This window comes from Felis catus, chromosome C2 (assembly GCF_018350175.1).
Source record: "Felis catus isolate Fca126 chromosome C2, F.catus_Fca126_mat1.0, whole genome shotgun sequence".
NCBI classification, from domain to species: Eukaryota; Metazoa; Chordata; class Mammalia; order Carnivora; family Felidae; genus Felis; species Felis catus.
The window spans coordinates 96,674,716-96,690,266 of NC_058376.1; the positions used below are offsets into that span (position 1 = coordinate 96,674,716).

Consider the following 15,551-nt stretch of genomic DNA (forward strand, 5'->3'; position numbering starts at 1 on the left):
GCTCAGGTCATGATCTCACAGTTATTGAGTTCAAGCCCTGCACCAGGCTTCTTGCTGAAAGTGTGGAGCCTGCTTGGGATTCTCTCTCCCTCTCTCTGCTCCTCCCTTGCATGCACATGCACACATTCTCTCTCTCTCTCTCTCTCTCTCAAAATAAAAAAATAATAAATAAACAGTCAAATTACTTTGTATCCTTTTTAAATGCTTATTTATTTTTTTGAGAGGGAGAGAGAGAGTATGCCTGTGCAAAAGTGTAGGAAGGGAAGAGAGAGAAAGGAGAAAGAATCCCAAGCAGGCTCTGTGCCATCAGCATGGAGCTCAATGCTGAGCTCGAGGTCAAGAACTGGTAAGATCATGATCTGAGCCAAAATCGAGAGTTGGATGCTTAACTGACTGAGACACTCAGGCACCCTTACTTTATATACTTTATAGTAAATACTTTTAAAAGGGACGCCTGGGTGGCTCAGTTGGTTGGGCAGCTGACTTCAGCTCAGGTCATGATCTCATGGCTCATGAGGCTGAGTCCCATGTTGGGCTCTGTCCTGACAGCTCGGAGCCTGCAGCCTGCTTCAGATTCTGTGTCTCCCTCTCTCTCTACCCCTCCTCTGCTCACACTCTCTCTGCGTCTCAAAGGTAAATAAACATTAAAATTTTTTTGGGGGGGGGGCGCCTGGGTGGCGCAGTCGGTTAAGCGTCCGACTTCAGCCAGGTCACGATCTCGCGGTCCGTGAGTTTGAGCCCCGCGTCAGGCTCTGGGCTGATGGCTCGGAGCCTGGAACCTGTTTCCGATTCTGTGTCTCCCTCTCTCTCTGCCCCTCCCCCGTTCATGCTCTCTCTCTGTCCCAAAAATAAATAAACATTGAAAAAAAAATTAAAAAAATTTTTTTTAATATTAAAAAAAATCTAATAGTATCCTCTCTGAATCCCTTTCCCTGCTTTTATTGGTACACACTTTCAAGCAATTTCAAGTGCTTAGTCATTTAGAAGTAATATTTTATATTGCTATTTTTTAATTGTTTAAGTTTTAGATACTATCCTCAGATTCTGGTATGGAATCTAAGAATCTGTCTTCCATGGTCTCTCCATACTTTTTCCTCCTCTCTTCTTAACGTAGGTATATAACAATTACTAGATAACTCAAAATTAAGGATTTAAAAATTATGATAATGAGTACATTTTATGTATGAGTATACAATTATTATTCGTAGCTGACCCATGCATTACATTTTATTTTTTATTAACTCTTATTTTCCTGAAGTTAATACTTAGCCCAAAATCTCTAAATTATATCTAAACTTTTAAAACTTGCTCGATAGTTCTTACTACTGAATTTTTTTCTAATTTAATATATATACATTAAAAAAATTTTTTTTAACGTTTATTTATTTTTGAGACAGAGAGAGACAGAGCATGAATGGGGGAGGGTCAGAGAGAGAGGGAGACACAGAATCTGAAACAGGCTCCAGGCTCTGAGCTGTCGGCACAGAGCCCGATGCGGGGCTCGAACTCACAGACCACGAGATCATGACCTGAGCCGAAGTCTGACGCTTAACTGACTGAGCCACCCAGGCGCCCCTAATATATACATTTTATACATTTCTTCTAAACTTTTTTTTTTATGTTTATTAAGCTCTGAGTCGTTTAACTATTGCTCTACTGAGGATTCCTCAAATGGTTATATTAGTGTACAAACTCATCTCATTATTATTCTCCATAAAACTTCCTTCCATGATGTTTCCTCTGTATTTTGGTTCCTTGCATCATCTAATAGAGACTCCTGCCTCTACCTGAGCCGCCACGTGGAACCCAAGGCCTGCGAATTCCTCCTCACTAAGTTCTCTTGTATCTGTTCCAGGGCCCTCATGCTCCTTTTCTCTCACTGGCTCTACATTATTCTAGTCCTCTTTGTCTCTGGTCACTTACTTGGCTGATCCAGCAGACTTCGGTCTGATTTCCCTGGTTCCAGTCTGTCCACACTCCCATCGGCTCTTCATACCATCAGCAAGTTTATATTTTCAAATCACATGTCTGATCTGATTTTATATTTTAAAGACATTTATGATGCTATGCTTAAAAAAAAACAATGAGACAACATAGGGAAATTCTTGTGATACCACATTAAAGTAAAATGTCAAAAACATATATATATATATATATATATATATATATATATAGCTAGATATGGCAATTAAAATTAAAATTTTGTAAAAGCTAGCATATACACTGGAAAAAAGTACATCAAAATTTTAATTGTATATGCGGGGCATGGAGAGATTTGTGCGTCCCCTTACCCTGCATTGAGGAAAAATGCTGATATCCATGGGCACAGATTTAATCAGTCATGCCTATGTAATGAAGCCTCCACAAAAATTCAAATGGACAAGGTTCAGAGAGGTTCTGAGTTGCTAAACCCGTGGACATTCAGGGAGAGCGGTTACCTTGAAGAGGGCATAGGAGCCCCGTGCCCTTTCCCCACACTGTCCTGTGCATTGCTTTCATCTGGCTGTTCCTAAGTTACATCCTTTTCTAATAAACCAGCAATCTAATAAGTAAAATGTTTCTCTGAGTTGTGTGTGCCAGCCTAGCAAATTAAGCAAACCTGAGGAGCGGTCACTAAAACCCACTGTCTATCGCCACTTTGTCAGAAACAAAGGTAACAAGTTTGACTTATGACTGGCATCTGAAATGGGGTGGGGGGCAGTCTTGTGGCACTGAGCCCTTAGCCTATGGGATCTGCTGCTACGTCAGGGTAACTAGTGTCAGGATGAGTTGAATTGTAGGACCCCCAGCCGGTGTGGGGAAATTGCTGGATGTATGGGAAAACTTCCTCCAACCTTAAAACACACACAGTTGAGTTGGTGTCAGAATCCATACGAGGTAATACTTATAATCTATGTATCTGTACACAAGAATGTGCATATAGATAAGTATAAATGAATCAAAAGTTTTCATAAACAGCACTTACCTTTAACTCATGTACTTCACCCTGATATTTTCTGTTCTATTTTGTGTTATTCATTTTTTAACGTTTATTTATTTTTGGGACAGAGAGAGACAGAGCATGAACGGGGGAGGGGCAGAGAGAGAGGGAGACACAGAATCGGAAACAGGCTCCAGGCTCTGAGCCATCAGCCCAGAGCCCGACGCGGGGCTCGAACTCACGGACCGCGAGATCGTGACCTGGCTGAAGTCGGACGCTTAACCGACTGCGCCACCCAGGCGCCCCGTGTTATTCATTTTTTGAACCGTGCTGGCCATGATCCACTATGTGATTTTATAACCACTAACAGATCCCATTCTACAGCATGATAAACACTGAACTGGGGGGAGTATTATAATAATCTATGGGGGAAAGGGTGAACATGTATCAAAAACTAAACATATCCTAAGAACTGTCCGGAAGAATGGAGAAGAGGTACTGGCAGTCAATTGGGATTTAAAAAGTAGTGTCAGTAGTAGCTGGTGAAGGATTAGATAGGACACATAAAGAAAAGAATACTCAACAGTAAGTTTCAGATTTTTGTTTGAAAAACTAGGTAGATGGTAGTGCTGTGTGTAGAAATAAGGAATGGAATAGGACGGAATAAGAATGGAATAGGAATGGAACGTGTGTAGGGGGGTGAAGAGTGAATAATTAGTTCAGTTTTGGCCATTTTGAGTCTGGGGTGCATATGAAACGTTTAGATGGTTTTGCCAATGGAAAGAATTACCTGGATATAGGGAAAAGGGTCTAGGTTGAGACCCATTGATGTAACTTAGAGATTTGGAAGTAAAGATCTATAAATGATAGGGGAAAATGCACAACGAGAACTTAAGCCCAGGGACAGAATTCTGGGAAGTATTACCATTGAGATGAGTGATGGCAGACTGGGCACCTAAGAAAGACAACTAAGGGTAGAGAGAAAGGGGGAAAGCAGGGAGATAGTTGTGGGATGCTGAGGAAGGAGAATCTGGAGGAGGGATTGGCCAATAGCATCAAATAGAAAGAACTGGAAAAGGATCACTGATGGCTTTAACAATAAGTGTTACAAGAGAATAGTAGGTATGGGAAGCCAGTTTACAGTAGCTGGAGGTGGGCCACCCTTAATATGAGCAGGGCCCCACGCAAGAGCCAAACATACCAGATGTCTAATATCCAAAAGCTGTGAACCAACAGAACAAACTAATAAATATGTTCCACCCTTCTTTTTTTTCATTTTTGGTTTATTTATTTATTTTGAGAGAGGGACAGAGAGAGTGAGCAGGGGATGGGCAGGAGAGAGAGAGAAAGGGAGAGAGAGAGAGAGAGAGAGAGAGAGAGAGAGAGAGAATTTGAAGCAGCCTTCAGGCTCTGAGCTGTCAGCACAGAGCCCAATACAGGGCTTGAACTCATGAACTGTGAGATCATGACCTGAGCTGAAATCAGATGCTTAACTGACTGTACCACTCAGGCGCCCCTATGTTCTACTCTGGTAACTTGATAAATATACCTGTATACCCATTTGGAACACCAGATGAATTTTGAACATTTGGATTCTTCAGAGTTTTTCCTTGGAATGTAGTAGCTTGGAGAGGTCAACCCCAGCCTATAGGGTCCCCTTAATTTTTTCTTCCATCCCTGTGACCTCCATACTGTGAGGAAACCCACATACATACATGCATATGTGTGGCTGACCAGCCTGTAAGTGCAGATTCCGTCCACACCTCTTTGCCTGCCAACATTCACTCTATGGCCACCCCTTGGCCCTTGGAGTCATTACTGTACCAGTAATGTGGTCTGCCCTCGAGAGAGCTGACTGGAGAAGCACCCCCAACCCCACCCCACCCCACCAAAAGAAAAAAAAAACAGATGAGCAAAAGCATATTTACATACCTGAGTGAAGAAACTAACCTTGGGGAAGTAGTTGAGGGCTTGAAGAGTGTGACTGACTCAGGATGTGGCACACAGCAGGGACAGGAAGAGGCCTTGGCCCCCACAGGAAGGGAGGGAAATTACAGGTACAAGTTAATTTGTAGGTGGGGAAGGAGTTTGATAATGTTCACACTTTATGCTTCCATTTTCTCTGTGAACTAGGAAACAATTTCTGCTGAAAGCATTTGGGGTTGAGGAAGGATGAGGAGAAGAACCCTGATGAATACAGTTGCTTTTCTGGAAAACTCTCCATTGCAGTGGCAAGGAGAGGTGCTCAGAGATGAGCGAAAGACCACCGCGTGGCCGTCAGGACCAAGCAGAGTTTGGAATAAGAAGATTCCAGGTTGCTACAAATTGCATAACTGTGGGATTTTTCTTGGCTGTGAAGGAACAGGACACATAATGTTCACTACAAGGTAAATGCAGGATCTTGCTCAAAGGCGGTTTGGCGAACATTTAGTAAGTAATTACATGATTATTTTTGAGATTTTTCTTAATATCAAGTCATAGAAAATGGAAACGGAAAGGGTCTCCTTCCTCTCCCTAAGCAAGGCGACTTGTTATAAGGGACTCCAAGAACGCATGCCTCATTTCCAAAGTCCAGGGTGAAGGAGAGATCTCCACTTCCCTTAGGAATTATTTCATAGCCTAACAGTTATTGTAGCCAGGAAGCTTATTTCTTCTCTTCCTGATATTTAGTCCAAATTATGTTCTTCTTAATTTCAACCTATTATTGTTAGTCATTTCCTAATGGTTAACTTAGGAATCTCTATCCCTTCCTGGTATTTGCACCTTCCAAATATTATGTCGACTTATCACCTAACTTGGTGATAACTGTTTAAAAATATACATTTTTGGCTTATATATAGGATGATGGTTTTACATCCTATAAACACACTATACATGGATGTCTAGGGACTTGAGAAAATACACTTTTGTGTGAGTGAAAATATGTAGGCCATATATACCTGATATGTGTAATTACAATCTTCATAATCATTCATTTTAGATTTGCCAACTTGCACATGTGGAAATGTTCAATTTGTAATGTGATTATAACACAAAAACAAAGCATGTTTGATACCTGTGGCTTGGTCGTTTCATGGTAAGTGCAGAAAATTTGAAAAACCATGTTACATTTCATATTCCCGGCCAAGTCAAACTCTGAAAGTAGCTCTATAATTCTTGGGGAATCTCTTTAAGCAGACTTGTGTCAAGGCCAATTAGAATCCAAACAGCCTTTTTCTAATTGGAGTGAGGTATGCAGCTGAATAATTCTGTCATTAAGCAAACCCCTTATAAAGGTTACAACTCCAAGGCAAACCTCAGCCCCAGGGCTGAATAAACACAGGAGGGTACGAGTGCAACATTCCACGACTGGCACCTTCACCCCATGAGCCCCGGAGACGGGGGTTTTGGATTTCTTTCTATGCTTTGGCCATACACTTCTCCCTTCACCCCCTGCCTTTTCTCATACCTGGCAAAGATATAACAGAACTAAGGGAGCAAATGTAAAATTTCCATGAGCTTTTACCTGGTCAAGAAGTCATATCGTTTTTTTCTTTTGGGGATAAGAGTATCTTGGGAATTCTACAGAACTGGTTCAAAACGGGAGTAAGTCCATGTCTGCCGTGACGTTCTTGGCTTATCCCAGTTTGATCCCTTCTTTTTCAGATTTATCGTCTCCGTCCTCTTCTCCAGTCCCCATGCGCCAGCCACCATTTACTACTGCCCCTCACGGGATACTACACATGCAAGTCCTCTCCTATTATCTATCATCTATCTATCTATCTATCTATCAGCTACCTATCTATCTAATCTTTGTTTATGTTATTGCCTCTGACAACAATACTCAACCATTCACACACAGAACTCACAGGTTTCGGGTTCAAATCCTGACCCCACCAGTTATAGATTGTATGATATTGGGTAAAGTATTTAACTTATCTAAGTCTCACTTTCCTCACATGTACTAGGTTTACTTTAATATTAACCTTACAGTTTTTTTTGGGGGGGAGGGATTAAATTATTATGTACCAAGTGCCTGATAATATTAATAATAATACCTAATCCTGTGGTGTAAATTGGGATCTCTGAGAAAAAGTCTTGAAATAAAGATTTGTATGCTGGATGTTTATTTGAAAGCGAAGTTGAGTAGGAAGTGTTCTAGGAAACAATACCTTCAGGACTGAGGAGGTAGGACTTCAGGGAAGGAAATGTTGAACTGTGAAGCAAGTACAAGGATTTCAATCCATTTTCTGAGATCTTTGGAGTTGAGATGGCCTTTAGAATTGTCCCAAACTGTGGTAAGGGGTTGGTCCTTTGTATCTAGCATCAGCCAGTCATTGCATGGGGGCTGGTCCTAGGAAGGGAACATGGTCTTGGGTAAGGTGGCTCCATTCATCTGAGAGCAATTTTCCAATGGAAGAAGGTCTGAATAATTAGTGCTGAAGTGGGAAAATATGTACTACACATCACAGCATCCATGGAGACCATACTTGGCATGGCACAGATCTGGGAGTAGCTCCTTCATGATTCTGATGGACATGTTTTCCTGGAGAAACTTAAAAGAACAATGTTAGCAAGATGAACTGCAGCTGCTCCTGCTGCAGCTGGTGTTGAGGCTGCACTGATATCCATCATCTCCCATCTCTATCACATTTTTAAATTCCCTCAGTTAGTACATGTGTGGGTCTTGGTGGCTCAGACTCTGGCTATGACTCATCTCATAGATCTGATCTCATGGTTACCATGTCTTTCTCAGTTTATGCTGTTTAACTTTATTTATTATCAAAGTTGGCAAGGAAGTATCAAGAGACACCCAGTTGGATCACATGAGTACCGAACATTCTTCTCTGTGCTTTTCGTGTGATGGCAACTCTCTCTCTTCCTGATAATCAGGGTTAGTTATCCTTGAAAAGTCCAAAGTGACTAGGCACCAGCAGTTCCCTAGTGGAAGTACTTCCCTGTGGGAATCAGAGCCCCTAAACCTACAGATATGTAAAACACAAGTTCCCCAAGTCACTTGTAATCACAGTAGTGGGGTCACTCCTATTTCCACTCCTTGCATCCTGGACTCAGGTATTCTATGTAGTGATGACAGAGTACCGTATAATGATCATTGATTTAGGCTATATACTGCATGAATTAGGATGGTGTCCCATCCTCACAGTGGATCATCTCCAAGCTCACTCCTTAACACACTCTTTCATCATTCTATCAGGCCAGCAATGTGGTGCAGTATGTGATACGACCAGTGGATCCAATGGTCGTGTGGTCAGTGCCATTCTTCTTTTGCTGTTGTGTCCCTTAGTCCGATGTAATGTATAGGACCCCGTGTTGGTGATGAAACCCTTAGCTAATGGTGCTGGTGGAGGCCTTCAAGCCAAAAAAAAAAATAAATCCACACTTATAATATTTGTTGATTCTGCTCAAGACGAATTGCTGCCCCTTTCAATGTAGAAGAGGTCCAGTATTATCAACTTCCTACCAAAATTGCTCTTCTTGAAACATGGTACCATATGGAGGACTTGGTGTTGGTCTCTACTGATGGCAGTTTGGACATTTGTCAGTGGCAGTCGCTAGATCAGTTTCAGGGAAGAAGAGCTCCTGCTTTTGTTTCCATGCAGAACCTCTATTTCTCCCATCAGCTCTTCCATCCATGCATCTTTTGTGCAAGAACTGGGGCTGCCAATGGCAGGAGGGGTGGTGCCCATTGACTGAGTCATTCTTTCTATTTTGTTGTTTAGGACCTCCACTGTGGCAAATGTCTTCTGAGTAATACTATGTGATACAAAGATCTTCATACTTCATGACCACTCATGTTAATCCATCCCTGTTCCTTTTTCTTATACCTCCCTGTTGGTTTCTTGCCAAACTTTCTCTGTCAGCTTCCAGAATATCCAGTCAATTCAGGTACAAGGCTGTATACATTCTAACTGGGACTACTTATGTTTTCATACAAGGGTGACAAAAGTGGCCAGGTTCACTGCCCAAAGCTCTTCTCATTACGAGAATCTCCTGTTACCACTCCTTTTCAGTACTATCTATTAGTGAAACAGTTTGAGCCAATCCATCCATGAACCTACCTCAGCAGTTTCCCTCCTTCCTCATTGGGTTGTAAGGGACCACCCTCCTCTCACCATGTGATAGTAGGTATGAACCAAAGAAGAGATGCTTGCACTGCAGGTGTTGGATGCCATGGGGGAGAGGGGGTCTGGCCATTTTGCTTATGTAGTTTTCTTGTGCCCTCTGGTTTTTTCATTACAACCCTAAATGTACCACTTCCATCTTAGAATAGACTGCTGCTAGACCCATCCAAATTTATGACTTGGTGATTCTAGAAGAGCCAGTTTGTGGTAGGCAGTTCTAATCACCCGGCTAGTTTATATGCCATGACCAGGTATCTACTATGGCCTAATAGTAATCTAGGAGCTAGTATCTAAGAGGTATATAATTCTCATTTGCTAATGTCATTGCTTTGCTTCACAACCCCAAGGATCTATATAGTGATATTCTGATTGGGGTTTGCCATAAAATTCATATAGCATCTCTACCCTCCACAGATTTTTCTCATACCATAAGGTCTATAGTGTCATGTGGCCCAACAAGCAAGGCCACTTGCATCATAACTTGTACCTAGGCTTCTGTGGAAGCATTTCCTGTTCTGGATTTATTCAAAGCTGTCAAACTTTTGTGTATCCTGGTATTTGAATCAGAGAAATATTTCCAAATGCGCTACCTCCATAACCCAAAGAGGCTTACAGTTCATTTTACTCCCTTCTTAGTGGTGAGAAGTGTGAGATGCAGTAATTTGTCCTTTACATTGCATAGGAAGTTCTGACATCTTTGAGTCCCTGCATCTCAAAGATCTTCACTGATATAGCAGATCTCTGAATCTCCATTAGGTTTATCTCCAACCTGGAATTTATGTGATTTATCAAGATGTCCAACATACTTGCCTCTTCTTGACCATTCCATCTAATTAACATGACAACATCAGTATGTTGGGCCAATATGACTTTCTGCAGAATATCTATATGGTTCACATCCTTCGGGCAATCCTCTTATGGGAGTGGGATAGTTAACATAACCCTGAGGCTATGACTATACATATATTCTGTTGTCTATCTCAAGTGAGTGTGAAATATTCCTGATGTGCATTTCTGTTAAGATTAGAAAACAATGCGTTTACCTGATCAATGGCCATATTCCACATACGTAAGGCTTTATTAATCTGCTCTAGCAAAAATATCATATATGGCATATCAGCTACAAGTATGACTACTACCTAGCTGAGTTTCTAATAGTTCATTGTCATCCTCCAAGAACCATCCTTTGCCAAGTTTCTGGACCTGAGCCTACACCATTCACTTGTAAAAAGGTGAAAAAAAAATTTCAATGACTTACATACACTCTCATCTGTCTCATCAACCTTGGTGTTCATTATAATAATTGTTCCCATTTTGCTTCTGTTGTAATTTTGGCTCCTATCATCCCCATTGTTATCAGGGAGCGTAGTTCTATAGAAGTATCTCCTATCATCAGTATGACCTATAGAGGACAGCCACTACTGAGCTCAGCAGTTCTGGTTGCCCTCTGACCTGTGCACTCCTTATCATCTTGGGAAATAGTGTCCTCTGACCTTCCCACAAAATAACATGCCCATTTCTCCTGGCTCATTTTTATTCCTTCTTCCTTGTCTGCTATAATAGCCTGGTAAATGTAGCTCACTTGGCATGGGCCATCCCTATCAACAAACTTCCCAGAGCCACCTTAGCAGCATATTTCTTCCATTTCCCAAGGTCTTGTGCCAGGGTGTTAAGTCCTGTGTAATGGTAGAGCATTCCCATATTAATAAACTTCAGCTTATCCAACTTTGTATTCCACCTTCCTTAATCCAACATCTTCAGGATCGGTCTTATACCTATGGGTACATGTTGGGTAGGTCTTGCCATGCCTTTGAAATAGACTCTTCCTCCCTTAACAGGCCCCAACTCTTCCCTGGTTGGGTAATGTTGAGACTCAAATTCAGTTGTTGACTTAGAAGATATAGCAGGAGGTAAATGGGCTGTCCTACAAGATAGAGACCTTTGCATTCTTTTTAGGCATGGGGAGAGTATTAGACTTGAACATGGAGGGCGGAGGTTCAGGACGATGTGGGGATTTAAGGTGTTTTAATCCATCATCTCTGATATCCCTATCCCAGGTCTTAGCATCCCACTGCTTACCAACAAGGATCCTGATCTTGGCATTGCAGATCTTCCATGGTTGAAAATTAAATATTTTTTGGAGCTTTGTTATTCTTATAATTAAGTTCTAGGCCTGATTTTCACCTTTTTGTCTAACGACTGCAGGAGCTGACAATATTATATGTTGCTGAGAAGATCCATTTATTTCCACACTTAGTTTTTAAGTGGTCAATGATCCTAGTGAGTCTTTTCTTTCCTTTCTTTCTTGCACCTATTGCTCATATCAATAGGCATACCATTGGATAGTCCTTAAAATTACTTTTTTCTCAGTACTTCTCAAATATTTCTTAATATATTCCTTTCTTTCAGTATCTGCAGTAGTTATCTATTACAGCAAATTATCTCTCCGCATTTAGTTGCTTAAAACAGCAATCAACATTTTTTATCTCCCACAGTTTCTTTGGGTCTTGAACTCAGGAATGGCTTGGCTGGGCAATCTCTGGCTTAGGGTTGTCATGAGGTTCGGTTGCACGTCAGCCAGGTCTGTACTCTTGTAAAAGTTTGACTGGAGCGGCAATATTCACTTCTGCATGGCTGGCAAATTAATGCTAGCTGTTGGGGTTAGCTGAAGGTTCTCTCTACAGAACTGCTTGGGTATCCTCAGACATGGCAGCTGGCTTTCCTCAGGAAGAGTGGGTTTGAGATACAAGGTAGAAATTTCAATGCATTATTAACCTAGCCTCAGAAGTCGCACACCATCACTGCAGCAATGTTCTATTAGGCATATGGGTCACCTTGACTCAAGGTGAGAGGGAATTGCATGAGGGCATGGATATCAGAAGGTGAGGATCATTGGTGACCATTTTAGAGGCTACCTATCACAACACCTTTTTTAAGTTTAGTAAGAGTGGACGTTTTAACAGTTGCACTACTCCTGCAAGTCAGGGATCATTGGTGTTCTCTTAATCATTCTTGATGGCATCTTCGAGGCTATTTGGTCAGCAGTGCTCTAGCACCAAAATTCTGTTTTTGAGCCTGGATAGATGATAAATACATAATATCTGTCTATCCTCTCTCTCTCTCACCCTTCCTCTAGAATTTGAGCTCTTTCAACCATCTCTTGTACTCTTGTCAAAGCTACCACAATATCCTAACATGTTCCACAGTGCCCTCCTGATTTGAACTTCATCTACCACTCCACACTCTTCTCTGAACATGTTTCTTCTGATTTACTCCTCTCTAGCATAAATGTCACCTTAACAGACAAGCCATATCTGCCTATCTCATATATTTCCTGTAAGAGGAAATATATTTTCTCCTCTATATTTTCTTTTATGGCACTTGTCCCCATCTGACATTGTATTAGAGATGCATTTATTTATGTACTAGATGTTTATCTTCCACATTAGATTAAAATTCGTGTTTGTTTTATTCAGTTCTTAATCTTCAGTGCCCCAAACCATGCCTGGTGGGCAGTGGGCACCCAGAACATATTTGTTGAATAGATGAATGAATGGATTACTGACAACTTCTTAGTACTAGCAGATATTGTGTTGATGACCTTTGTTAGACGTGTTTGCAGGTTCTGATTGAACCAATGTGAGAAGCCATAGTACTCTATTCTGCTCAGAATTGTCTTCTCTGCGTTAAATTTGGCTTGAATTTTAAGACAAAAGGCAACATTCTGTTTTGTAAGTGGCCTGATTTCCTTTCGCACTAACATCCATTTTGGAGCACTTATTGTGCTGTGAACTTTGCTCTTGCAGAGTCTATTGTTTGGCTTGAACCAACATAGAATCCCTTGGAATAAAAACAAAAGGGATTAAAAGGGATATCATATCACCCCATTTTCCATGGTTTCTTTTCAACTCTTGGCATCTAGATTCTCACGTATTCCCCTGACCAAATCTGATGTGGGGACTTTCAGGCACCTTGTTCTCTCCGTGATCTCTCTGCCTCCCAGCCTTGTTGTTGTTCCTTGGTTTAAACCCTGGTTGTTAGAGGAAATGAAGAGGAGCAAGGTCACCAAAATTAACTTATTCCTTGTAAACTTCTTTGGTAGAATTATTCAGTGAGTGATACATGAGAATCTTAGACTTTCTGTTGCTTTGAAATGTTTAAGTCATCCATGTTCAAAAAATATTTAAGTATTTAGGCATAAGTCTCTGTAACAGCGAATCGACAAAGAAGTTATATCAACCTGTGCTTCAGCATTTACCCAAAGTCTTATTTTTGTGTTTCATGCAACATCTAGGATTTTCGGTAGGAGATTAGTGGCCAACTTCAGAAATTTCTTTTGTTTTTTCCTAGCCAAACTCTATCCAGCTTTATTAAAGATACTTTTCATAAGTAATCATGGTATTTCAGGCAGGACACAGGCAGATAATCATTAACAGTATACAGCAACTTTCAAGCTCCTTCTTCAATGGACTGCCATAATCAGAAAGCCACTATAAAACCCAATGAAGTCTTCATCTGATGCTCTGAAAAGGAAAAGTTTAGAGTGAGGGTTAGCATTTTGCATTTAGCGTGTTGTTTAACAACTTTTCACAAGTCCACCTTGACTTTCAGGAAATGAAATGAAAATGGCAGAATTATCAATCTGAAGATCCACAAGCTAAAAACCAGAACTCTTTTGAGGGATGCCATCTCCATGGTGACACTGTAAAGTCCAAATTGCTTGACATACTGGAAGCCATGTTGGGGGGTCAGGTCCCAACAGCTCTCTGGGCTTAAGGGAGTCTAGTCTATGCTGAAGGCAGAGAGGGAGAAGAGAACATAAGAGATGAATTTTAGTTTGTCCACACCACAGGGCACTTGTGTCAACGTGGTTAATGTGTGCCAACATCAACAAATCCCTCCTGAGAACCAGGAGGCAGTTTCTGAAAACTAGAAGGGAAAGGTGTCCCCCCGCCTGCATCAATCTAGTTTTGGGGATATTCTATTAGAGACATATGCCCTTCCCCCAAACCACAAAGTGTTCTGTGTGCTAACAACATAGCTTAAAAAAAAAGTAAAACACAATTCTGCATTTGCATAAAACTTGATAAAAAATGGTATTTCAAACTGTGTAGTCACCAGAAGTACAGTTATCAAAAAATGTACACACTTCACATGGCATCTCCAACACCCCCAGCTTTCTGTGCCTGGTCTCTTTCGGCATCGCTGTTTTCAGCAGGGCCATTCCCATCCTTGCCAGGGTCCACTTTCCCCTTTTTCCCTTTAGGCATCTTCTCTTCCTTCTTTGCAGAGGCCTTTTTAGGTTTGGGCTCTGGCTTGGGGGGAACAGGTTTAGCAGATAACCTTGCGGATCTTCTCTGTGCCTTGTCCTTCACCTTGGCTTTATCTCCTTTGCATCCCCTTCAGCCTTCCTCTTGGGCAGGGTGGCAGTGGTGGTGGCAGGGTGGGGGTAGAGTGCTGTGGCACCGGCTTCAGTGAGTCCAGGGGGTCCTTCTCGCCTCTTCTTCACACTGCTCCAACTTCAGAAGTTTTAAAATTTTACAAAATTTGGCCAAGTGTGGGTCAACACTTCAGTGTTTTCGTTTTTATGCATGTGATTAACCACGCTGTATTACTGGAATATAAACTCCACGAACATAACCCACATAAAACTTTTATTGCTTTGCTTTTCAGTGAAGAAATAATCTACCACCTTAAAAAATATGCTCTTGATTTTAGAACTTTTCACAAAGTGTCTTACTTTCTCTAATCATGGTCATAGATTTTAAGGAGTGTGAGGTTTTCATCTCTGAAAATGTAAGACAATTAGAATTTCATATCTTCAGAATGCCTGGGGTTAAGGTCTAGACTTACCATGAATTCATGTCTCCACAAGTATTTATTCAGTTGTATTTAATGTCAAGCATTGTTCTTGTCTTGAAGGTATTAGCAGGTGTCTTCATTGATCTTATACAGAATTTAACAGAGTTGAATGTTGCAGAAGCACCATAACTGTGTGCCATGGGGGCATACTTTCAACATTCAGGGTGACCACTTTGAAGACATAACATTTAATTTGAAATGTGAAGGCTGAATTGAAGTTATCTAGCCTAAGGTGGCAGACAGTGTTCCTGGTATAGGAAGCAGCAAATTCAAAAGTCTTGAGGGGATAGAAAACTTGGTATATTTCCATTTTTTAAAAGTGAGCTATATGACTGGAGCACTGAATGCTAGTAGCAAAGTAGTGTATGATGAGGCCAAAGAGGTGAAAAGGACCCAGACTATGTAGATTCTTGAAGTCTATTTGCTTTTGAATTTAGAACCTGAAAGTCTTGTATTAAATAGGGGAGGCCATGATCAGCATTGGATGGAAAAGATTTTCCAGTTGCAGTGTGGAAAATGGGGTTAATAATGACCTTAGAAGACAACTTAGGAGACATTTGAAATATTTCAGGTAAGAAGCAATGGTGGCTTGGACTAGGGGGCCTTAATAGTCTCTGGAACAATGGGTTATTTGGGAGATAGAATTG

At 41.2% G+C, this 15,551-nt stretch overlaps 1 pseudogene; it reads right to left on the reverse strand.

Moving 5' to 3' along the window:
* Positions 1-14,192: 14,192 nt before the first annotated feature.
* On the reverse strand, positions 14,193-14,906 carry LOC109491389 (annotated as a pseudogene).
* Positions 14,907-15,551: the final 645 nt, after the last annotated feature.